The following is a 25,972-nucleotide window of genomic DNA, read 5'->3' as shown; positions in this document are numbered from 1 at the left end:
GGGATCTACGATGTTAGCCTCTGTAGGTACTCTGCAAATCTTCACATCTCCTCTATCGATAATCTCTCGAATGAGATGGAAGCACCGTAGTATGTGTTTGGTCCGCTGGTGTGAGCGAGGTTCCTTAGCCTGTGCTATAGCTCCATTGTTGTCACAATAGAGCTCAATAGGGTCACCGATACTAGGAACCACCCCAAGTTCAGTGATGAACTTGCGGATCCAAACTGCCTCCTTTGCTGCCTCTGATGCAGCAATGTACTCGGCCTCTGTCATAGAATCAGCGACTGTGTCCTGCTTCGAACTCTTCCAGCTCACAGCACCACCATTTATACAAAACACGAACCCTGACTGCGATCGATAATCATCCTGGTCGGTCTGGAAACTAGCATCACTTTAACCCTTTACAGCTAGCTCGTCATCGCCTCCATATATCAAGAAATATTCTTTAGTCCTCAAGTACTTAAGAATATTCTTGACCACTATCCAGTGACTCTCACCTGGATCTGACTGGTATCTGCTCGTCATGCTCAAAGCATACGAGACATCAGGTCGAATACATAGCATGGCGTACATGATAGATCCTATGGCTGAGGCATAAGGGATCTGATCCATGCGGTCTCTCTCCTCTCTAGAAGAGGGACCTTGAGTCTTCGAAAGACTCACGCCATGTGACATCGGCAGAAAACCCTTCTTGGAGTTCTGCATGGCAAACCGTAGAAGTACCTTGTCAATATATGTACTCTGATTTAGGTCAAGCAACCTCTTAGATCTATCTCTATTGATCTGTATCCCTAGAATGCGGGATGCCTCACCTAAGTCCTTTATTGAGAAACATGTCCCTAGCCAAGTCTTGACAGACTGTAGCAAAGGGATGTCTTTCCCAATGAGTAGTATGTCATCCACATACAATATGAGGAAGACAACTATGTCCCCTACAACCTTCTTGTAGACACAAGGTTCATCTTCATTCTTGATGAAACTAAACTATTTGATTGCATCATCGAATCGAAGAATCCAGCTCCGAGAAGCTTGCTTTAGTCCATAAATGGACCTATGCAGCTTGCATACTCTGCCAGTATGCTGTGGATCTTCAAAACCCTCAGGTTGTGTCATGTACACATCCTCGAGTAGGTTTCCATTCAGAAACGTGGTTTTGACATCCATCTGCCATATCTCATAGTTATGGTATGCTCCAATAGCAAGCATGATCCGAATGGACTTAAACATCGCTACTGGGAAAAAGGTTTCATCATAGTCAATACCATGAATTTGCTTGAAACCTTTAGCTACCAAGCGACCCTTATAGATAAGTCCATCCATATCAGTCTTTCTCTTAAAGACCCACTTACACCCAATGGGTTTTACCCCTTCAGGTGGATCAACCAAAGTCCATACTTGGTTAGTGTACATGGATTCCATCTCGGATCTCATGGCCTCTAGCCATTTCTAGGAATCAGGTCTCATCACAGCTTCCTGATAGGAGGTGGCCTCATCCTCTATGAGCACACCGTCATCATGGTCAGACAAGAGAAATGAGTATCTCTCAGGCTGACGACGTACCCTATCAGATCTGCGAAGAGGTATGTCTACTTGAACTTGTTGTGGTTCCTTAACTCCTTGTGGAACAACATCATCCACAACACTTTGTGGTTCCAGTTCAACTTCCATCGAGGCTTAAGTGTTATTATTCACATCTTGAACTTCTTCAAGATCAAAAGTACTCCCACTAGTGTTTCTAGAAACAAAATCCCATCCTAGAAAAACCCCAGTCTTAGCCACAACTATCTTGTGTTGACTGGGAATGTAGAAGTAATATCCCTTCGTTTCCTTGGGATATCCAATGAAATAGCACTTATCATATTTGGGTCCCAGTTTGTTTGAGACTTGATGTCTAACGTAAGCCTCACAACCCCAAATCCTCATAAAAGACACCTGGACATCTCTCCCAGTTCATATCCTATATGGTGTCTTTATCATGGCCTTGGATGGAACTCGGTTGAGTATAAAAGCTGCCGTGTCTAGAGCATAGCCCCAAAGAAATGTAGGAAGATCTGTGTGACTCATCATAAATCGTACCATATCTAATAGAGTACGGTTCTTCCTTTCAGATACATCATTCCACTGTGGTGTTCCAGGAGGAGTGAGTTTGGATAGAATCCCACACTCAGCTAGATAGTCACGAAACTCATGGCTAAGGTATTCTCCACCTCGATCTGATTGAAGTATCTTAATACTCTTGCTAAGCTGATTCTGTACTTCATTCTTGAATTCTTTGAACTTTTCAAAGGATTCAGACTTAAATGTCATCAAGTACACATAATCATATCTACTGAAGTCATCAGTAAATGTGATGAAGTACCTATAACCGCCTCTAGTAGTGACATTGAAAGGGCCACATACATCACTATGTATAAGTCCTAACAAATAAATCGCTCTTTCGCTGTGCCCACTAAAGGGTGTCTTGGTCATCTTGCCTAGTAGGCATGACTCGCACGTCTCATAAGATTCAAAATCAAATGAGTCCAGCAAACCATCCTTATGGAGTTGGGATAAGCACTTGTCATTTATATGACCTAAGCGACAGTCCCAGAGATAGGTTTGGTTCATGTCATTTGACTTGAACCTCTTGGTACTTATGTTATAGATAGAGCTTTCAAGGTCTAGAATGTAGAGTCCGTTCATCAGAGGTGCACTACAATAGAACATATCTTTTAAATAAATAGAACAACATTTGTCCTTTATTATAAAAGAGAAACCTTTCTTGTCCAAACAAGAAACTGAAATTATGTTCTTAGTTAAAGCAGACACATAACAACATTCATCTAATTCTAATACAAGCCCAGAGGGTAGAGATAGATGATAAGTTCCTATAGCAACAGCAGCAACCCATGCTCCATTGCCTACTCGTAGGTCCACCTCGCCCTTCGTCAATGCCCTGCTATTTCTCAGCGCCTGCACATTAGTACAAATGTGAGAAACACATCCGGTATCTAATACCCATGATGAAGAAATAGATAGATTAACTTCTATAACATATATACCTGAAGTAGAAGTCTCACTTCGCTTCTTCTTAAGATCTTCCAGGTACACCTTGCAGTTCCTCTTCCAATGCCCGGTCTAACCGCAGTGGAAGCAGGTAACATCCTTGGCAACCCCTTTAGGCTTCAGTGCCTTGCCTTTGCCCTTGGCTTGGGACTTTCCTTTGCCTTTAGGCTTGCCCTTGCCCTTGTATTTCTGAACCATCAAAATAGAGTTGGGCTTAACCTTCTTAAGGTTGAGCTCAGTAGTTCGTAACATACTAAGCAGTTCGGGCAGTGGCTTATCAATTTCGTTCATGTTGTAGTTTAGAACGAATTGACTATAGCTATCAGGCAATGATTGCAAGATTAGGTCAGTGGCCAGCTCTTGGCCAAGTGGGAATCCCAACCTCTGTAGGTTTTCTATGTACCCAATCATTTTGAGTACATATGGGCCTACGGGAGCCCCATCTGATATCTTGCACTGAAATAGTGCCCTTGAGATCTCAAATCTCTCGTGCTGCGCTTGTCCTTGATATAGTTGACGAAGATGTTCAACCATATCATCAGCACCCATTAACTCATGTTGCTTCTGAAGCTCAGAGTTCATGGTCGCGAGCATAAGACATGACACATCTAAAGCATCATCTTGATGCTTCTTATAAGCATCTTTGTTAGCTCGCGTGGCTTTGGCAGGAGGAGCCTTCGGAATGGGCTGCTCCAGAACGTACAGTTTACGTTCTTGGGTGAGAACTATTCTCAGATTCTTGTACCAGTCTAGGAAATTTGCTCCGTTGAGCTTTTCCTTGTCAAGGACAGAACCCAGAGAGAAGGTGTTCGTGTTTGACGTCATGGTTATCTACAACAGAAAAATGTAGAAAATAAATATCATATTATTTTAATCATTTAATTAGGCCTTTAACTAAATGATGCTCCCACTGAATTCTATAATTCAAGTGGAACAAGATCCACATCATACTACGCCTTGAGTTAGCTTTGGCTAAATCACCCAAGACTTAGTATGATTGGTAGGTAACTAATTACCAATTACATCTCTATGCAACTCTTGTTTATAGGATCATTATTCGCAGTTATATTAAAACTTGAGTTAGATTTGGCTAATACGCCCAAGAATTAATATAAATGTGATTATGTCCTATATTCCAACCGTTGGAAATATGCCTATAGTTTTACTCAATCCAACCGAGTTAACTAGTTACTCAATCTAATTTAGTTGTACTCACCCATGCGTTGATAGGCGGGACCAAGATTTTCCCTCCGTACCCTACCAAGATAATATGTGTTGCTCTGCTTTGGCAGATTCAACAACACATGTGATCAAGGTAGTGATAGGTATCACGGTATGGTAGGCATTTTAGAGTTGCTGCTATTGAGATCTAATCTAATCATAGGGTGCATCTTGTACATGATTTAGATCTAATATAATCGTTAAGGCGCTAATTAACTACTTTACTAGCATACATCAAATACACACACACAAGCAATTTATTATACTATTTGTGATTAGTCATGGCGCTACTACGATCTTCTCAAGCTAATGAGAAGATCGGATGGTCAACCTAGGGTCAACAGCTTCTCAAGCTCCTCCCTTTGACCACCTTGTGTTGCTCGCACCCTCCTCGTAACTCCGTCTCGAGTGGACCTTCCACCGCTCTAATTTTGTACATTACAATTTTGAACCTCGAGTTACATTCAAGTCTAAACTAATTTACAACAAGAATAAAAAGAGAGGCACGACGCGCAGGTCGCGTATTAAGTATACAGCACACACAACACAAATGACGGCGCGCAGGCCGTAATATGAATTACAACATAATTTTTTCAAATCCAATTTGTGTCTTTTGGGCCATGACTATCACAAAATAATACATAATTCTAAATTATGTATTTTCTATAATTTTCTGTAATTTTTACTACAATTTTTATGAGTAAAATTCCTAGCGGTTCCGTTTAGCGGGTTTTCGGACGCAATCGCGGAACGAATCCCCTTGCGGGGCCAGGGGCAGTACCCCTACCCACGATATAACCATCGCGAGTGTTCCTTAGCGATCCTACAGTGCCTTAGCCTGCTGTCCCAAAATATTTTGGGGTGAAACCTTGCCGTTTTTGAAAAATCTTCTCGGTAGTCGAAGCCTACAAGTGTTGAAACACAAGTGCTTCACTTCTACGAGAAAAATACACATAAAAACCATAAAATTATAGAAATTTACAGAACTGATATTTTTTCTAAAAATACAAATTAAACTCGTACAAGACTTCGCACGTGGCTCTGATACCACTGTTGGGAATTTCTGGCCGCAAAAACTGTTTTTTCGCGTTGTAGAAACCCCGATTCCCATGCCACTGGATCCGTGCAAAGTAAAATTTTTGAAAAACATTATGAGTACGACTTTCTTATGCTAGTTCTAAACTAGATCTACAAGGAGAAGGAAATTACCCTCGATGCGATGCCCTTCGCAATCCAGCTCGTCCAACGGTTCACCGGATCTCGAGATCGTCAAGTGTACGATCTTCTAGAAGTATCCACACGAACAAACTAGGTGGAGAAGACCAAACAAAGGTGTGCTAGCACCTTAGATGGTTCGGCCAAGGAGGAGGAGAGGGAGAGCAAGAAGAGAGGAAGAAGGAGGAATGAATGCCTTGAATGAAAAATCAACTCCATTCCTCACTATAAGTGGCCGGCCACTATTGGAGTTGTAACCTCCATTATCATTTAATGTGGCAATTAAAGAGGAGATTTGTAACCTCCATGAGGTGACACACACATGTGCTAAACATGATGATGTGGCATATCATCATTAGGCCACTTAATGCCAACTCACAAATGAGGTGGCATATAGTCAAGTCAAACTTGACTCTTCCTTTTCCTCTCAAGTAAAGTCAAACTTGACATTATGACTCCCATGGTTGTTCAAATCCAACCATTTGATTCAAGCCAATTTAATATAATGAATCTAATTCATTTAATTAAATTGATTCAATGAGTCATAATCTAAATTAGACTCATTGAACACATGAATCAAATTGAGTCCAACTCAATTAGTTCAATTATGATTAATCACATGAATCTAATCCTCTTGGTTCATCATATGAACCTAATCTCCATCTAATTGTCCTTTGTGTGTGACCCTATAGGTTCTTACAACGTTGGCAATGCTTCTAAACCTATTTAAAAGCATAAGTAATGAGCGGTATCTAGCAACACATCATTACTACACAAGTTATAAGAATGTTGAGATCCAACATCACCTTGTGGCTACTAATTGTGACTCCTCCCAATATATGACATTGTCCTTCTATCCTAGACATCTAGATTGATCAATTTGAGGCATAGACCGTGTCATCCTCTAATCAATCTAAATCTTGAACTCCAAGTAGACTCACTCAATCAAATGAGCTCAACATCTTATATTGAATCATTTGGGCATGGCCATGCACTTAGTGGTCTCACTCTATCAAGAATATCGATGTCACTCCCGTCATATAGGAGGGATAGATCCCATCTACATCACTCACATCTCTCTACATAATTTGTTACATACCCAGTAATCGCCTTTATAATCCGCCCAGTTACAGGTGACGTTTGACGAAACCAAAGTACATAACTCCTTATGTAGGGAACCATGGTGACTTCAGGTCTAAGGACTAATAGTCATACTAATAGCCACATGAGAAAGTATATGACACTCATATAACGATCCATGATACTTTTTCATGGCGGGTCATTCAGTATACATTCTCTAATGCATACCCATGTGTCAACTTGATATCTCCATATCCATGACTTGTGAGATCATGTCATCGAGTTGACCTTCATGCTAGTCTCGTCGCATTAACATTGTCCCTGAATGTTAATACTCGACTAGGAATGATTAAGAGTAGCGTTCCCTATATCATCTCACTATCGATTCAACTAACCGATTGATATAAGTAAGAACCTTCTACTCAAGGACGCTATTATACATAGTTATTTGGCACCAATATAAGTAAGTATAATAACCAAAACAAATACCTTTATTTATATACAAGAATATGATACAATGAGTCCATACAACAATCATCAAATTATTTGCTCTAGGGCTCTAACTAACAATCAGTTCCTTATAAATTATAAATAGAAGCTCACAACTAAGATGGATTGGGACAAACCATTGGAATGGTTGTAATGTAATTCGGTACTAATTTATCTTGACTATAAAATTACACTAGTACACTATGTGTGTATAGAGCAGGAGCATTTGAGGTTGTTCCTTTTATACTAACTGCATAAAAGAACATAACCTCTGTTATTATGGATGTGCGTACTCTTAATCCCGATATAATAACAAGTAGATGTATTGTATTTATTTTTTTAATTTATCAAAGGGTGAGATTTATTCGTTAAATCAATAGGCCTGATAAGTTGGGAAATAATATTATTTATATGGTGTGTTTTTGATTATAGAAGAAAATCCTGTCCTATTTATTAGGATGATGATGTCCCATTGAGGAGCTCATAAGGCTTGTCATGTAAACCCTGTAGGTGGACTTAGTTCAGACATGACAATGAAGTTGAGTGGTACTACTCTTGGAGCTATATGTTAATTAAGTGAGTTGTCAATAACTCATTTAATTAATGGGCATTCGATATCTTAAACATAGGGAGATTAACGCGCTCATGATAAGAAGAAGCCCATAATATAATATGGGATTGGTGCGGTAGTTAAATAATAACTCTTTAGTGGTATGAGTTATTATTGATGAACTTGAGTTGGGTGTTCGGGTCGAACACAAGAAGCTTAAGCTCATAAGGAGGCCAAAACCAATTCCTCCTCTAGGTCCCTATTGTAGCCTCTATGTATAAAGCCTCGCATCCACCCAATTCACCCTTATGGCCGGCCACATCCTTGCTTGGTGCCCAACCAAGGAGTCAGCCACCCATTACTTGGTGCCCAAGTAAGGGGCTGTCCAAGATGGGTTTAAAAGTGGGGTTTTAATTTTTTTTTGTATTCATCTACAATGTTTTAAAAGATAGATTTTAAATTTTAAAATCTTTCCTTTTTTTTGAAGCCATCCACATGATTTTAAAAGAGAGTTTTAAATTTAAAAAATCTTTTCTTTTGTAGCAGTCTTCAATGGTTTAAAAGAGAGATTTTATTTTTGTTAAAACTTTCCTTTTTTGTAACCATGATTTAAAAGAGAGGTTTTAATTTTAAAAATCTTTCCTTTTTGTAACCATCTACAATGTTTAAAAGTGAGATTTTTAATTTTAAAACATTCCTTTTGTAGCCATCCACAATAGGAAATTTAAAAGATAGATTTTAATTGTTGTTAAAATCTTTCCTTTTTATCCATTAACAAGGATTATAAAAGAGGATTGATGGTGCCTTAGAGGAAATAATCATCTACACAATTTCTATTCCTCTTCTATTCTCCTTGTGGCCGACCCCCTCATATTCTTATTCTCCTCTTGCTTTCTCACCTAAGGCTGGCGGCATCAAGAGGCTTCAACCAGCTTGTGGCCGACGGGTTTCAAGGAAGAAAGAAGAACAAGAGGTGGTGTTCCTAGCTTTGATCTCTTGGTGGCCGAAAGTCTTGGATGAAAGAAGGACTTGGGTGGTTTTTGCATCTTGGTAGATCGTCGCCCACAATGTACAAGAGGAGGAGAGGAATACAGCAGAAGATCAAGAGGTCTTCAATCTATAAAGAAAGGTTTAACTAGTTAATTGTTTCCACTGTGTACTAGTTTATTTTTCCTTTGTATGGATCCTGAAGTACCAACACAAGAGGCTAGCGATCTTATTCTTTGATTGAGGTCTCTGTAGTTTAACCTAGGGTTTACTGTAAGGAGTTTAAATATTCAATTTCTTTGAAAGGCTTTGACTAGGAAGTGGTGGATTATTCCATACCCAAGAAGGCCGAGTGCCTCATCAACGACTTAGAAGTCAATTCTTGAAATAGATATTTAATCAACTTCTGTAATATGATTTAACTTCTGATGAACACATGGGTTGAACTTGGATTAATAATGTTAAGTTTCATTTACAATCCAAGTTTAACTTCTGAAAAGCACATGGGTGGTTAGGAAAAGTTCTGTGCTTGTACAAATTTTTGTATAGGGGAAACAGAATAGAATTCTGAGTAGCGCCAACACATACAAGATCCTCTACCTGAAAGAATCGGGGGATAACCTTTTGTTGTAATTTTGTCTCATGCATTGTTGATATGATATATGGTGTGTTGCTGATTTGTCCCGGACTTCTTCTATTAGATCAAGCTCCATAATATGTCGATCTGCATTACCCTCATCATATAGTTATCTTCGATCAAATTCCACCCCTACCTCAGTGGGAACTACTGCCTCGCCTCCGTATACTAAATGAAATGGTGGTATTCCTGTAGCTTCTCTAGGAGTAGTATGATATGCCCATAACACACTAGATAACTCATCCACCTAGCTACCACCAACATGATCTAATTTAGTCTTAAGCCCTCTCATAATCTCCCTATTAATTACTTCTGCTTGCACATTGCTTTGTGGATATGCTACAAAAGTGAATGCTTGCGTAATACCATACCCTACACACCATTCTTTGATTCTTTATCCTTGAAATTATCTTCCATTGTCAGAAATCAGTTTATGTGGAATTCCGAATCTGCAAATGATATGCTGCCATAAGAATTTAATGACTGTGTTTTCAGTTGTTCTTGCCAATGGCTCAACTTCCACCCATTTTAAGAAATAATCTACAGCTACCAATAGGAACCTTCTCTGTCCAGTCGCCAGGAGAAATGGACCTACTACATTCATGCCCCATTGATTAAAAGGGCAAGAGACTATAAAAGTTTTCAATAACTGAGTAGGATGATGTGAAAGATTCTGATGTTTCTGACAAGATATGCATGTTCTTACGAGTTGTGCTACGTCTTCTTGTAGAGTATGCCAGAAATATCCGGCCAATAATATTTTACGAGCTAAGGATCTCCCTCCGATATGGCTCCCACATGAACCTTGATGAACTTCTTATAGAATATATTGTATGTCTTCTATTTCAATACATTTGAGCAAAGGACTAGAGAAGGCCCTCTTATAAAGATGATCACCCACCAACGTATACCAAGCAACCCTTTTCTTGAAAACTCTCGCTTGCTCTTCTCCGGCTGGTAGAATGCCTTGTTGCAAGAATAATATAATGGGTGTCCTCCAGTCATCCTGTATCTCTATATCAGCTTATCTCTCGATGCAAGATACCAGCACTGTTTATTCCATAGGCCGATCTAGGTTCTAAGGTATTATTGCTGAAGTTAATTTAGCTAATTCATCCACCACTTGGTTTTCTGATCGAGGTATCTTTTGTATATTTACTTCTTGAAATCCAACCTTCAATTTATCGAATGCTTCTGCATATAGCTTGAGTCGGTCATTGCTAATCTTAAAGTTGCCTGTTAACTATTGTGCTACCAATTGAGAATCAGAATAAATCCATACTCGAGCGACCCCCACATTTCGAGCAGCTTGCAAACCAGCTATTAGTGTTTCATATTCTGTTCATTATTAGTGGCCCTATAATTTAATCAGAGTGAAAGTTGAATCTTGTCTTCTCTCGAAGATACGAGGATTCCAATTCTGCTGCCCTATCTAGTAGAAGACCCATCTACATAGATTTTCCACGTTCCTTCCTCTTCTGGACCTTGTACTTCTATTATAAAGTTTGCCAGAGCTTGTGCTTTGATGGCCGAGTTGGGTTGGTACTGTATATGATATTCACTAAGTTCAGTTGTCCATTTGATTAACCGTCCGGATGCTTATGGATTGAGCAATACTCGTCCGAGAGTGCTATTAGTTAGTACTTTAATTGCATGTGATAAAAAGTAAGGACGTAACCTTCTTATTGTTAACACTAATGCATAAGCTAATTTTGAGCGTAGTATATCTACACTTAGGTCCCCTTAATAAATGGCTTGAGAAGTACACCGGTTGTTGCTCTTTACCTTTTTTCCTTACCAACATCGAGCCTACAGTATACTCATTTGCTGAAAGATAAATCCATAAAGTCTCTCCAACTACAGGTTTAGCTAAGACTGGGAGGGTCGACAAATAATCTTTTAACTCCTGAAATGCCTTGTCACATTCCTCATCCCATTGAAATTTAGTAGCTTTCTAGAGTATCTTGAAGAAATGAAAACCTCGGTCAGTTGATCGAGAAATGAAGTGAGATAAAGCAGAAATTCAGCCAGTCAACCTTTGGGCTTCTTTCATTTTGTGTGGGGGCTCCATGTCTTGTATCACTTGAACTTTGCTAGGATTTGCTTCTATTCCTCATTCTGTAACCATATAACCAAGAAAATTACCACTTTTAGCCCCAAATAAGTACTTGCATGGGTTAAGCTTAAGTCCATACTACCATAAGGTCTTGCATGTTTCTTCTACATCCTTGCATAAGTCTTCCGCCTGGAGAGATTTAATTAATATGTCGTCTACATATATTTCCATGTTTCTTCCGATCTATTCTTAGAAGACTTTTTTCATGAGCCTCTGGTAGGTTGCCCCTGTATTCTTTAATCCAAAAGGCATAACATTATAACAATAAGTACCCTCAGCTATTATAAAACTAACCTTTTCTTGATCATCCTTGGCTAAAGGAACCTGTTGATAGCCCTGTTAGGCATCCAACATGCAAATATATTCACAACTAGCAGTAGAATCCACCACTTGATCAATGTGAGGTAGGGGATAGTAATCTTTCAGGCAAGCTTTTTTGAGATCTCTGAAATTGATACACACTCACCATTTGTTTCTTGGTTTAGAGACCAAGACAACGTTCGCAAGACAACTAAGGAATTGCACCTCCCGAATATAACCTACCTCTATTAATTTGTCCACCTCCTCCTTGATGATCTGGTTCTGCTCAGCTCCAAAATCTCTCTTCTTTTATTTGGCAGGTCGAGCATCTGGATATACGTGTAATGAGTGCTCCATAACCAGGGGGAAATACCTGTGACCTCCTTGAGTGTCCATGCAAACACATCATTATTTCGTATCAGGCATTACATCAGCTCAACTTTGAGTGGAGGATCCAAATCAGCCGCTACATAAGTCATGGCTTTTGGTCGCCTGACCTATATTTGTATTTCTTCTTTTTCTTCATATCTTAGAACGGGCGGCTTCTCCAGAATAACATTAACCTCCATTCTTTGAGTTTTGCGAGCAGTGTTGGCTTCTGTTCTGATGATCTCCACATAACATTTCCTCACCAATAACTGATCTCCGCGAACTTCTCCCACTTGGTCATCAATAGAGAACTTCACCTTCTGATAGAAAGTAGAAACAACCGCTTGAAATTCATTCAGAGTTGGCTGACCCAGTATGAGATTATACGCAGAAGGTGCTTCCACCACCATAAAATAGGATCTCTTGGTTCTCATTAGGGGCTCCTCCCCTAAGGATATGGCCAACTTTATTTGCTCGATTGGCTATACTTCATTACCCGTGAAACCATAAAGAGGGGTCACCATGGGCTGAAGCTCACTTGGATCTATCTGTAATTGATCGAAGGCTTTTTTGAAGATAATGTTAATAGAACTACCAGTACCAATGAAGGTACGAGAAATATTATAATTAGCTATAACAACTTTGATTATTAACGCATCATCATGGGATACTTCAACCCCTCCAGATCTTTGGGCCCAAAACTAATCTCCGGTCCTTCTGCCCTTTCCTTGCTACATCCTATTGCATGGATCTGTAATTGTCGAACATGTGATTTCCTCACCCGATTTGAATCACCATCAGTATGCCGCCCGTTATCATATTGATATTACCTCAGGCGGCATTGTTGTGATTCTCCTCTTGTCGAGCAGTTGTTAACTCGAGTGATGTTTGCTCGGACACTCGTGCGGGTCCGACTTGTGATTGTAATGCTCCTTGTTGTGGTTTGGTCGCCCGAAACTCCAGTTTGAGTGGACTATTTGGCCTTGGGTATGGTTGCCAGTTGGGAGATTGTTGACGATATCGAGTATTATTCTCTCGCTGGTTCTTCAGAGTGAAACAATTTTCTATATAATGAGTACCTGACATATGATAAGTACACCACCTTCTTGGGCCTCCTTATCGAATTTCCACATGTTAGACTGCTTGGGGTCTAAGTTCATGTTGGCGGTGTAGAGGGGGAGCAACACAAGTCCCCCTGGGTGGATGAACCGAAGCTGTGGATCGGTCATTAGTTGGAACTGGGGCAGATACAACATTCTCCTTCTTGCTGGCAGATTGAGACTCTTCAACATTAATAAATTCTATAGCTCTCTCAATTAATAAATCAAAAATAGTTGGAGGATTTCGCACTAGGTCCTTGAAGAAATCATTGTCATTGAGCCCTTGAGAGAAGGCACTCACGAGGATTTCAATAGTAGCATTAGGAACATCAATAACTACTTGATTAAACCTTTTAATATATGCCCTGATACTTTCCTTAGCCCTTTGTTTAATAGAGTAAAGACTCTATGGAGTTTTATGATGCCTTCTATTATTGGAAAAATAATGAAGGAACACTTTGTGAAAATCCTTGAAACATCTAATAGAATTATCTGGTAATCTTTTAAACCATCTTTGGGTCGCACCTCCAAACGTAGTGAGGAACATCCAACATTTCACATTGTCAGTAAATTGTTGAAGCAGAGCAGCATTCTCAAACTTAAGAAGATGGTCTTTTGGATCATTAGTTCCAGAATACTCCCTGATGTTTAAATTCTGATAGTGCTTTGGCAATAGATCATCAAGCACCCTCTAAGAGAAAGGGGTAATGATTCTCTCGGGAGAGCTATCACTAGCAACCATCTTTCCCTTACATTTTTCTTTTACCAGCGCCTCACCAGAAGACTCCTGGGGCACTGGCCTTCGTCCTCCTTGCTCCACAGAAGTATGAAAAAAGGCTCGCGGATGTTGAGTAGGGGAAACAGGAGCAGGAGTTATATAATCATGACTATCTTCTTCCATACCTTTATCTTTCCGGTGATTAGTGGTCAAGAGCGTTGGGTTTACGGCTACTGGCATGGTACCTCCAGTATGCACTTGTTGTTGTTGTTGTAATTATTAAGATGTATAATAAAAGCCTAGCTTTTTGTATGAACATTTGTTTTGAAATGAGAACTACATTGGTCAAATGTCTACATTTAGTAAAATGCAGTTGCCCATTTAATTTATATTGTAGATAACATGGTGTATGGTGTCACACAGAAGATCATGTTATCAATTCCTTATAAATTATAAATAGTAGCTCACAACCAATATGGATTGGGGCAAACCATTGGAATGGTTGTAGTGTAATTTGGTACTAGTTTATCTTGACTATAAAATTACACTAGTACACTATGCGTGTATTGAGCAGGACCATTTGAGATTGTTCCTTTTATACTGACTGCATAAAAGAACATAACCTCTATTATTATGGATGTGCATACTCTTAATACCGATATAATAACAAGCACATATACTTAGTATTTATTTCTTTAATTTATCAAAGGGTGAGATATATTCATTAAATGGGATTCCTTTTATACTGACTATTGCACTCATGATAAGAAGGAGCCCATAATGTAATATGAGATTGGTGCGGTAGTTCAATAATGACTCTTTAGTGGTATAAGTTATTATTGATGAACTTGAGTTGGGTGTTCGGGTCAAACATAGGAAGCTCAAGTCCATTAGGAGGCTAAAACAAATTCCTCCTCTAGATCTTTGTTGTAGCCTCTTATTAAAAGCCTCTTTATCCACCCAAAGCCCAGCTTCTTAACCAAGTTAGGGGCCGACCACATCCTTGCTTGCTTGGAGACCAAGCAAGGGGCCGACCACTAAAGAAATAAAATAGAGATTTTATTTTTTGTTAAAATCTTTCCTTTTATAGCAATCTACAAAGGAGTAAAAGAGATATTTTAATTTTAAAATCTTTCCTTTTTTTGAAGCCATCCACATGGTTTTAAAAGAGAGTTTTAAATATTAAAATTTTTCCTTTTTTGTTGACATCTATATTGGTTTAAAAAAAGATATTTTAATTTTGATAAAACTTTCCTTTTCTGTAACCATGATTTAAAAGAGAAGTTTAATTTTAAACTTTCCTTTTGTAGCAATCATAATAGAAAATTTAAAAGAGAGAGATTTTAATTATTATTAAAATTTCCTTTTTTGCCATGATTAGAATTAAAAGGATGTTTTAATTATGTTTAAAACTTTCCTTTTTAGCATTCACCAAGGATTATAAAAGAGAGGTAGATGGTGTCTTATGGTACAACACAACCTAAAGTTCCCTCTTCTATTCTCCTTGGTGGTCGACCCTTCTCTCTTTCCCTTCTCCCTTTCTTTTCTTCTCTTAAGGTTGGTGGCACATCAAGCTCCATCTTCTTGTGGCCGGTTTTCTTGGAGGGAAAGAAGAAGATAAGGAAGTTTCCTATTTTGGCATTCCATGGGTGGACGAAACTTGTAGGCAAAGAAGAAGGTTCGGGTGGATTTTATATTGGTAGATCGTCACCCACATGATGTCCAAGAAGAGGAGAGGAATACAACAGAAGATCAAGAGGTCTTTAGCTGCAAAGAAAGGTATAACTAATTATTTGTTTCCGCTGCATAATTAGTTTGTGTTCTTTGTATGGATCCTGAAGTACCAACACAAGAGTCTATCGATTTTGTGTTTCGATTGTGGTCTCTATAGTTAAACCTAAGGTTACTGTAAGAAGTTTAAATATTCAATGTCTTTGAAAGACTTTGTCTAGGAAGTGGTGGATGATCACATACCCAAGAAGGCTGAGTGCTTCGCCATGTTTAACCTGGAAGCCAATCTTTGAAATAGATATTTAATCAACTTCTGTAATATGGTTTAACTTATGAAGAACACATGGGTTGAACTTGGAGTAAAAATGTTAAGTTCCATTTCCAATCCAAGTTTAACTTCTGAAGAATAACTTGGATTAATAATGTTAAGTTTCATTTGTAATCTAAGTTTAACTTTTGTAGAGCACATGGGCTACTAGGAAAAGTTCTGTTCTTGTATAAATTTTTATACAAGGAAAATAGAATGAAATTCCGAGTAGTGCCCAACAATTGGTATCAGAGCGAATTTTCTGCCTCTGTGTGTTTGGTTTTCAGTTAAATTGTGCACTTTTCATACATAAATTTAGGCAGGATAATAGTAGGATGTGCAAATAGATTAAATCTGTAGTTGCAGGCATCCTAGTTCCAACTATTATGGTCCTATTGTGTTTGTGTGTGATTGGTCCCTCGGGCATATCGATGGCATTTTTTGTGTGTGCATGATTGTAATTATTAAATACAGCAGGAGCTGTATTAGTTTTAGGATTTTACATTTTGTTCAATCTAGATTACATGTACATTCCCTTGTGGAATATGAGTTCGATAAATATAAAATTTTATTTTTATCGAGGATTGTATCCTTGCGAGGCGTGGTGCTATTTGAGGACCAGAGGCACAGTGAAAAAGGAAGTAAGATAGGCGTGACGACATGGCCCATTGGCGGTGGCTAGGGTTGGTGGCGGCTAAGGTTGGTGGCATATGGAGGACAACTATGGATGAGGTCATAATAGTTGGAAAATTATTTTTCATATTTATTGCCTTTTATGCTGTTTATATGTGATGTGTGTGTGTGCATGTTAAAATTTCTCATTTTAAATAACTAAGTGGGAGAGGAATTATTTAAATTCCATGGTCTCCATTATTGGTTTGTTAGTGATGCATTTAAACTTGCGCGTTGGCTTTAAGTGTCATCCTCCACATCGAATGAGTTTGTTTGCAGATCACTAGATCAAACTTCCTTTATGGATGATTATAGAAAATTATTTAGATTTGTGTGATCTTCTCCATCTGAAGGTGTTGGTTGCTACTCGGAATACCGTCCTAGTTCTCCTGTATAAAAATTTGTACAAGCATAGAACTATCCTAGCTACCCATGTGTTCTACTAAAGTTAAATTTGGATTGCAAACGATGCTTAACATTATTAATCCAAATTTATCCTTTAGAAGTTAAACTTGAATTGGGAACGAAACGTAGCATTCTTACCTCAAGTTAAACCGAAGTGATCTTCCTAAGTTAAACCATATTATTGAGGTTGATCAAATATCTATTTCAAGGATCGGCTTCCAGGTCAATCGTGGCGAGGCACTAGACCTTCTTGGGTAAGGGATCATCCACCATTGCCTAGATAAAGTATTTTAAAGAAATTAGATATTTAAACTTCTCACAGTAAACTAGGTTTAACTACAGAGATCTCAATAGAAATACATTATCAAAACATGAAATCGAAACAAAAATCGATAACAAAAATGATAACTAAAATCGATAACCTCTTGTTTTTTTTTCTCAAGATCTATACAAAAGACGAACTAGTTATGATGTGGAAACTAATAACTAGTTATACCTTTTATAGCTTATAGACCTCTTAATCTTCTATTGTATCCCTCTTCTTATCTTGGACGTCGTGTGGTCGACGATCTAGCAAGACGAGAATCCACTCAAGCCTTCTTCTTCCTTCCAAGTTTTGGCCACCAACTTTCTCCAAGAGATGATGAAGTTCGGGCACCAACCAAGCTCCAAGGGATGCTAGGAAATAATGCCTCCTTCTTCTCCAAGCATAAGCCGACCACCAATCCAACCTTCAAGTCTTGATGTCGCCGGCCACAAAGATGAAGAGAAGAGGAAGAACAAAGGGTCGGCCACCACCAGGGAAGAGAGGAGAGGAATAGAAGATGTGTTCTTTAGTGAGGCACCCCCTCCTCCTCTTCCATAATTAAAACTTCCTTATTTTCCTTGCCAATAACTAAAAAGGAAAGTTTTAAAACAAAAAAAAATTAAAACTTCCTTTTCTTCTTGTCATGGCCGGCCACCCCTTTAATTCCATACAAGGAAAGTTTTAAACATGAAATTAAAACTTTCTTATTTGTTTCCGGTAAGAAATTTTAATTAAAAAAATTCTTTCTTTAAATCCCTTGTTGGTTGTAAAAGGAAAATTATATAAATTAAAATCTTTCTTTTAAAACATGTGGATGGTTGCTAAAAAGGAAAATTTTTTCAAAAATTAAAAAAAAAAATTTAACTACAAATAAGGAAAGATATCAAACATTTCTCTTAATCCTTTGTAGAAAACTATAAAAGGAAAGATTTAAAAAATTTTAAAAACTCTCTTTTAAAACCATGACTTCCACATAAGGAAATATTTAAAATTTAAAATCTCTTTTTAATCTATATGTGGCCAGCCACCCTTGCTTGGGCTCCAAGCTTGGGCTGGCCACATCTTGGCTCACAGCTTGGTTTGGTTTGGCCGGCCCTAGCTTGGGCTCCAAGCTAGGCTTGGCCGACCACTAAGAAGTGGGTAAGAAGTTGGGTTTTTGGTGGATATAAGACTTTATAAATAAGAGGCTACAATAGGGACCGAGAGGAGGAATTGGTTTTGGTCTCTTGATGAGCTTGAGCTTCCCGTGTTCACCCCGAGCACCCAACTTAAGTTCATCAATAATATCTCATTCCACTAAAGAGTTATTATTTCACTACCGCACCAATTGTAACGACCACCCTCCTTATACTAATGAGGGCGACCGCTACTTGACTACTAACTTCACTTAACTGGAACTACTTACTAGTTCTAATACTAGAGATACTTCAAAATATCGGAATTATACCAGAACATGTCTCTAAGTAGCAGCATATAATTTCTTGATACATTTTTTTTTCTTTAGGGTCAGACATGCGATTAAGTGAGGCAACAAGTAAGCATAGCATACGGACATATGTAGTTTATATACTTCTCCTGCTTACTACATCTTTCCTAACTTACATCTATTAAAAGAATGTAGTTATTCATTCTGAAATTTTTAAAACTACTGTTCCTAAGTTTCAAGGCAACCGAACAGTATTCTGGTCATGCAATTCAAAACAATTTAAGAAGAATCTAAGTAAATTCTTTAGCAAGACTACATAACCCAATCCAACAAAATAAAAGAAACACCACTAGATACTAGCAATGCAAACAAATCCATAATTCAATGGTAATAAAACTAAATTTTCCAACAGTGCTTATTATACTAGAATTCACCACATTTACCTAACAACCTAATAAAAAGATTACAAAATTATAAACTTCTGAGCCAGCAAACTTATCATTGAAGTGGTTTACAATTCTATCATACGCCAGCAATGTGCATTCATAATAGGGAAACTACCATCTAGTTTAAAGAATCTGAGCATAGGCAAATGCAAATTCTTGGGAGAATTAAACTCTCATACAAGACTAGCATGCATGGCCAACAAATATTAAGCCAATTTACAGCAACCGAAGTGCATCAAATCTGTTACTGCATTCTAATGGTCAAAACATAATTCCTCCCTTAGTAGACCCAAACTTAAACATACCATTTCGCACTTCTAACTGTGATTGCAAGCGAAGAATCAAATATGAACTTCTTATATAAAAATCAAACTCGGACAACAACTAGCATGTCAACAGTGAACTAGCATACATGGCAGTGACTAACAGAATTCTCGAAGAACAAAAATTCCAGCAATATTAAATCCAGACAGTCCGGCGGTAAGGAAGGAAACATTCTAGCCATAACAAATAGACATCCAACCATAACAAAAGAACAACTGAAACTAAGCCAAATATCGTTATGGACACCTCTAATCAGCAAAGCAGAAGGAGCAAGAATTTATAATTCTCTAATTTCTCCTAATTATTTAAGAAGGAAACTAATTAAATTAACTCGTAGAAATTTCTTAACAAGGTCCCAAACTTCCATATCAGCCACCACACAGACCATCGACGCCTCCTTGCCGCCTTCCTTTATATCACTTTAGCTTTTCCTTTATCTTTATCTATATCTGCAGTAGGAGGAAAAGTAGTATCTATAAGTTAAAAGCTTAGTAAGTGCTATCTACTCACAAAAACTCGATAAGAAATGCAAGTGCATATAAGAAAGCAAGAAATGCATGCTCCACATGAAAGTAGCAACTAAAACTAAATCATGCATCTCTTAAAGGAACAATAGATTTAACTTGCTAAAATTTGCAACTTATATAAAAGAACCTGTTCCATTTGTTCCCCAACTTATACTCTTATACTTTAAAATAATAATCAACTTCTCTTGGGCCCGGCATTGTACCTCTTTACGCGCATTCTTAGTAAGAATCAAGGTAGCTAATCCCGAAACTACTAAGATACTTCTAGACCTTGTGCCTTGGGGCATCTCGGAGCCCATCCCTTGGACCTTGCGTCCGGTACATGCCCTTTAAAAGTAAAATACTTTTTTTTTTAAATACTTCTTATAATAAAATGCCTTGGCATTTATTTAAGCACTTAGTGTACTTTGATTCTAAATTCTGGAATTCAGGATCAATTTGTGACCTTGGTCTTGCTTTGCTTGTACTTCTCACATATTTACATTATGCAAGAGATTCTAAAACCATATGCCACTGATATTTATGTATATATACAAAACAAAACTTAACAGCAATTAAAAAACTTCATGGTCATGGGATATTAGTTGGTCAGGCCCACGACAGTACAGATTCCCAAATAGCAAGCTTGTAAAACTAACTTTTTTTTTTTTGAATCTTAATAATCCTTTAATCATGCTGTGATTTGAAGGAAACATAACTGCTTAGACATGCTTGAAATGTAAGGTAAATACAACTAAATAAGCATGCTGTAACAATCAAGGAAGACAATTAAAAATCTGTCCGTGCTTTTAAAAAAATAAACAAAAGGACTCGAACCGAAGCTCAAACCGAATTGCTAGAGCAAAGGTTGAAATCTAGACAATATGCTAGGATGAAGGGCTGCTCTTGTTTATTGCACAACAAAAATGCAAACAAAACTCCGAAAGCTACTCCTACCGCAGGTGAGAAGCACTTACATTGGGTTCCTGGACTTACAACCGAAGAGAAAGGGCTGCTAGAGTTCGGAGAAGTTGTTTCCTCAACGATCTCTTGGTATCTACTTGTTCTTCTCGACGAGGGGATCACGAAGGTGTGGAGATCTCGTCGGAAAAAGTCCTCGCCGGCCGCTGGAGACGAGCCCTAGATTCGGCTCTGTTTTCGCCCGAGAGAGCCGGCGCCGTCACGAGAGAGGAGAGGAGAAGTTTAGGTTTTTCACAAATCACTCAAGTCCTCTCTTTATAACCTAGGAAATTTGTTCTCTGCTAACCCTTAAATAAATTTCGTTTCCTATTTGATCAGAAAACGCCTGCTGAACAATTGGCTAGCTGGATCCGGTTAAGGCTCGGTTTGAGTCCGAGGTCCACTATTCGAATCTCGGCTTGGACATTATTTTTTTGAAACTTCTTTCGTTTAGTAAAAATACCAAACGACCTCCAAAAATTGCGTAAAAATACTCTAAAAATTTCTAAAAATCTCTAGAATATTTCTATAGCATTTCTAAATATTTTTAAAGACATTTAGAACTTGAATAGGGAAAATTGGGTCGTTACAATCCCCCATACCTTATAAAAAGTTCATCCTCGAACTTAGAATAGCTCTGGATATTTCTGTCTCATACTGTCCTCACGCTCCCAAGTGACTTCCTCGTGCTTCTGGTTCTGCCAGATGACCTTCACTAGTGGCACTTCTTTGTTTCTTTGTCTCTTGACTGCTCTGTCCACCATCTATGTAGGTCTGCTCTCGTAGCTAAGATCCTCTTGAATCTGCACTGTCTAAGGCTGAATCACTTGGCTAGGATCGTGAATGCACTTCTTTAGCATAGAGACATGAAATACATTGTGTATGGCTGACATGTCTTGTGGTAAGTCCAGCTTGTAAGCTACCTTCCCAATCCTGTCTGTAATCAGGTAAGGTCCTACATAGCGAGGACTTAATTTTTCCTTCTTGCCAAATCTCATCACTCCCTTCATAGGAGCAACTTTGAGAAAAACTGAATCTCCTACTTGAAATTCCAGTGGCCTTCGGCGTGTGTCAGCATAGCTTTTCTATCTACTCTGGGCAACCTCAATTCTTTGTCTGATCTTCTAGATGGCCTGAGTGGTCTCATCTATCAGCTCTGTCTGAATCCCCAACTCTACTTCTATTTCCTTTCTTTCACCTGCTTCTTGCCAACATATAGGTGATCTGCACTTTCTGCCATACAACACCTTATATGGTGCCATATATATGGTAGCCTGATAGCTATTGTTGTAGGAAAACTCAGCTAAGCACAGATACATGCACCAACTACCTTTAAAATCTAGTGCACAAGCCCTAAGCATATCTTCTAGGATCTGGTTTACTCGCTCTGTCTATCCATCAGTCTGAGGATGGAAGGCTGTGCTGAACTTGAGTTTGGTGCCTAATGCATTCTGGACACACTCCCAAAAGTGAGAGGTGAAGCGTCCATCTCTATCAGAAATAATAGATTTGGGAATTCCATGAAGTCTGATCACCTCCTTAACATATAACTGTGCCAACTGCTCTATAGAGTGGGACACCTTGATGGCTAAAAAATGAGCAGACTTGGTCAATCTATCCACTATTACCCATATTGCATCATATCCATTCATAGTTCTTGGGAGACCTGTTATCAAGTCCATGGATATGTCTTCCCACTTCCACTCTGGTATTGAAAGAGGTTGTAGCATCCCTCCTGGTCTCTGGTGTTCTGCTTTGACTCTCTGGCATGTCAGGCAGGTACTGACATATTTAGCTACATCTCTTTTGAGTCCAGACCACCAGAACCTCTGTTTCAGATCTTGATACATCTTGGTGGAACTAGGATGGATAGAGTACGGTGTACTGTGAGCTTCTTCTAAAATTTTCTTTCTCAGCTCTTCATCATTGGGAACACAAAGGCGACTTCCCTGATAAAGAATTCCACTGTCTGATACTCGAAATTCGGAATTTTCTTCTTCTTGTATCCCTTGCTTGATCTTTTGGATATCTGGATCTTCACTTTGCTTCTTCTGTATATCCTCAAGCAGGGTTGACTCTAGAGTCAATGCAGAGAGTTGCCCATAAATATTTCCAGTCCGAAATCTGACAACTCCTTCTGTAGTGGCAGGGCTAATGATGACAAGGACATCAGGGATGCACTGGATTTTCTGCTTGGTGCATCTACCACTTTATTAGCTTTACCTGGGTGATAGAGGATTTCACAGTCATAATCTTTGACCAACTCTAGCCACCTGCGCTGTCTCATGTTTAAGTCCTTCTGAGTGAAGAAGTACTTAAGACTCTGATGGTCTGTGAAGATTCTGCACTGGCCCATTTGGTTACCAAGATTCATAAACTCTAATACTTAAGCCTGGAGGTTTAGAGTTCGAAACCTGGGGGAGACAAAAATCCACTGACCAGGGGTGGAAAGTCCTAGTGAGTAACGGCACGGCCAAGGGTCGCCGGTCAACGACATGAGAGGTCGCCAAATGGGCCGACGACATAAGGGCCGACGGTCGACGACCCGAGGGTCGCCAAATGGGCCAAGAGGGTCGGGTCGTTACAATAAAAAGGCGCCTTTTATTGTAACGACCCGACCCTTTGGCCTCTTGGGCGGCCCTGGATTTTTGCCTCCCCCAGGATTCGAACTCTAAACCTCCAGGCTAAGTAGTAGAGTTTATGAATCCTGGTAACCAAGTGAGATGATCTCACTTGGTTACCAGGATTCATAAACTCTACTACTTAGCCTGGAGGTTTAGAGTTCGAATCCTGGGGGAGGCAAAAATCCACTGACCAGGGGTGGAAAGTCCTAGTGAGTAACGGCACGGCCAAAGGTCGTCGGTCGACGACATGAGAGGTCGCCAAATGGGCCGACGACATAAGGGTCGCCTGTTGGGCCGCCACAATGGCTGCCCAAGAGGCCAAAGGGTCGGGTCGTTACACCAATTCCATATTACTATATGGGATCCTTCTTATCATGAGTGTGTTAGTCTCCCTGTGTTTAAGATATTGAATGTCCATTAATTAAATGAGTTACTAACAATTCACTTAATTAATATCTAGTTCCAAGAGTAGTACCACTCAACCTTATTGTCATGTCATATTAAGTCCACCTACAGGGTTTACATGACAATCCTTATGAGCTCCTCAAGGGGACATCATCAACCTACATTACTAGGACACAGTTTAATTCTATAATCAACAACACACCATATAAATAATATCATTTCCCAACTTATCGGGCCTATTGATTTAACGAACTAAATCACACCCTTTGATAAATTAAAGGAATAAATATTAAGTATATGTGCTTGTTATTATATCATGATTAAGAGGACACACTTCCATAATAACAGAGGTATTGTTCTTTTATATAGTCAGTATAAAAAGAAACTACCTCAAATGTTCCTGCTCAATACACTCATAGTGTACTAGTGTAATTTATTAGTCAAGATAAACTAATACCTAATTACATTACAACCACTCCAATGGTTTGTCTCATTCCATCTTGGTCATGAGCAACTGTTTATAATTTATAAGGAACTGATAACATGAACTTCTATGTGTCTCCTCACACCATGTTATCTACAATATAAATTAAACGGACAACTACACCTAGTATAAATGTAGACATTTGACCAATGTGATTCTTATTTCTAAATAAATGTTTATACAAAAAACTAGGTTTTTAGTATACATTCCAACAGAAGGGGCACAATCCTATTTAATGGACTAAGTATCAAGTAATGGTATACACTTAGGCGTATTTAATAGTATCCTCCCCATCGGAGTCACTGCTATTATTTATGTGACCGAAGACAAACAAACTATTAATTTTATTTATCATAAAGTTAGGTTGACAAGATAATAAAATTAATGGGTATTACCCCTTCTTACAAATGTTTGAATTTGTATACGTCGACACTATCGTGGCATACAAAATTCACGGTGTTTTGAGTTGTTGGTGAATTTAAATGATATTGTTTGAGGAATCAATATTATTTTAAATTCTAAAGTTTTGACCAAATATTTTGTGATTCTTAGGATTTCAAATGGCTTTCAATCCTCTTGCTATTATATTGAAAAAAAATAAACTTACTGGTCCAAATTACATTGATTGGAAATGAAACTTGGACATTGTTTTAACTGCTGAAGGCTACAAGTTCATACTTTTTGAGATCTGTCAAAGCTTGCCTAATAGCGATTCTAGTGAAGAGGAGATTGAGAATCATAAGAAATAGGTTAGGGCAAATGATATGGCGTGGTGCTACATTTTGGCTTCTATGTCAAATGTGCTGCAACATCAACATCAAGTCATGCCTACTGCTTATTGTTGGAGTGTATACTGAAAGTCTAAGCTTTTGTAAACATTTATGTTAAATAAAGAATCACATTTGATCAATTTATCTATATTTATTTGTAGTTGTTCAATTAATTTATATTGTAGATAACATAGTATGTGGTGTCACATATAGAAGATGATGTTATCAGTACCTTATAAATTATAAACAGTAGCTCACGACCAAAATGGAAAGGAACAAACCATTGGAAGGTCGTAGTGTAATTAGAAATTAGTTTATCTTGACTATATAATTACACTAGTACACTTAGAGTGTATTGAGTAGGACCATTTGAGGTTGTTTCTTTTATACTTACTTTATAAAGGAACATATATCTCAGTTATTATGGAAGTGTGTGCTCTTAATCCTAATATAATAACAAGCACATATATTTGATATTTATTTCTTTAATTTATCAGTGGGTGAGATTTAGTTCGATGAATCAATAAACCCGATAAGTTGGGAAATGATATCACTTATAGTGTGTGTTGTTGATTATAGAAGAAAACTGTGTCCTAGAGATACTAGGTTGATAATGTCCCCAAGAAGAGCTCATAAGAATTGTCATGTTAAACCCTGCAGGTGGACTTAGTCTGACATGACGATAAGGTTGAGTGGTACTACTCTTGGACTAAGATATTAATTAAATGAGTTGTCAGTAACTCACTTAATTAGTGGACATTCGATATCTTAAACACAG

This window comes from Zingiber officinale, chromosome 7B (genome assembly GCF_018446385.1).
Source record: "Zingiber officinale cultivar Zhangliang chromosome 7B, Zo_v1.1, whole genome shotgun sequence".
NCBI classification, from domain to species: Eukaryota; Viridiplantae; Streptophyta; class Magnoliopsida; order Zingiberales; family Zingiberaceae; genus Zingiber; species Zingiber officinale.
The sequence above is the reverse complement of the archived record's forward strand: the minus strand, read 5'-3'. Positions refer to the sequence as shown.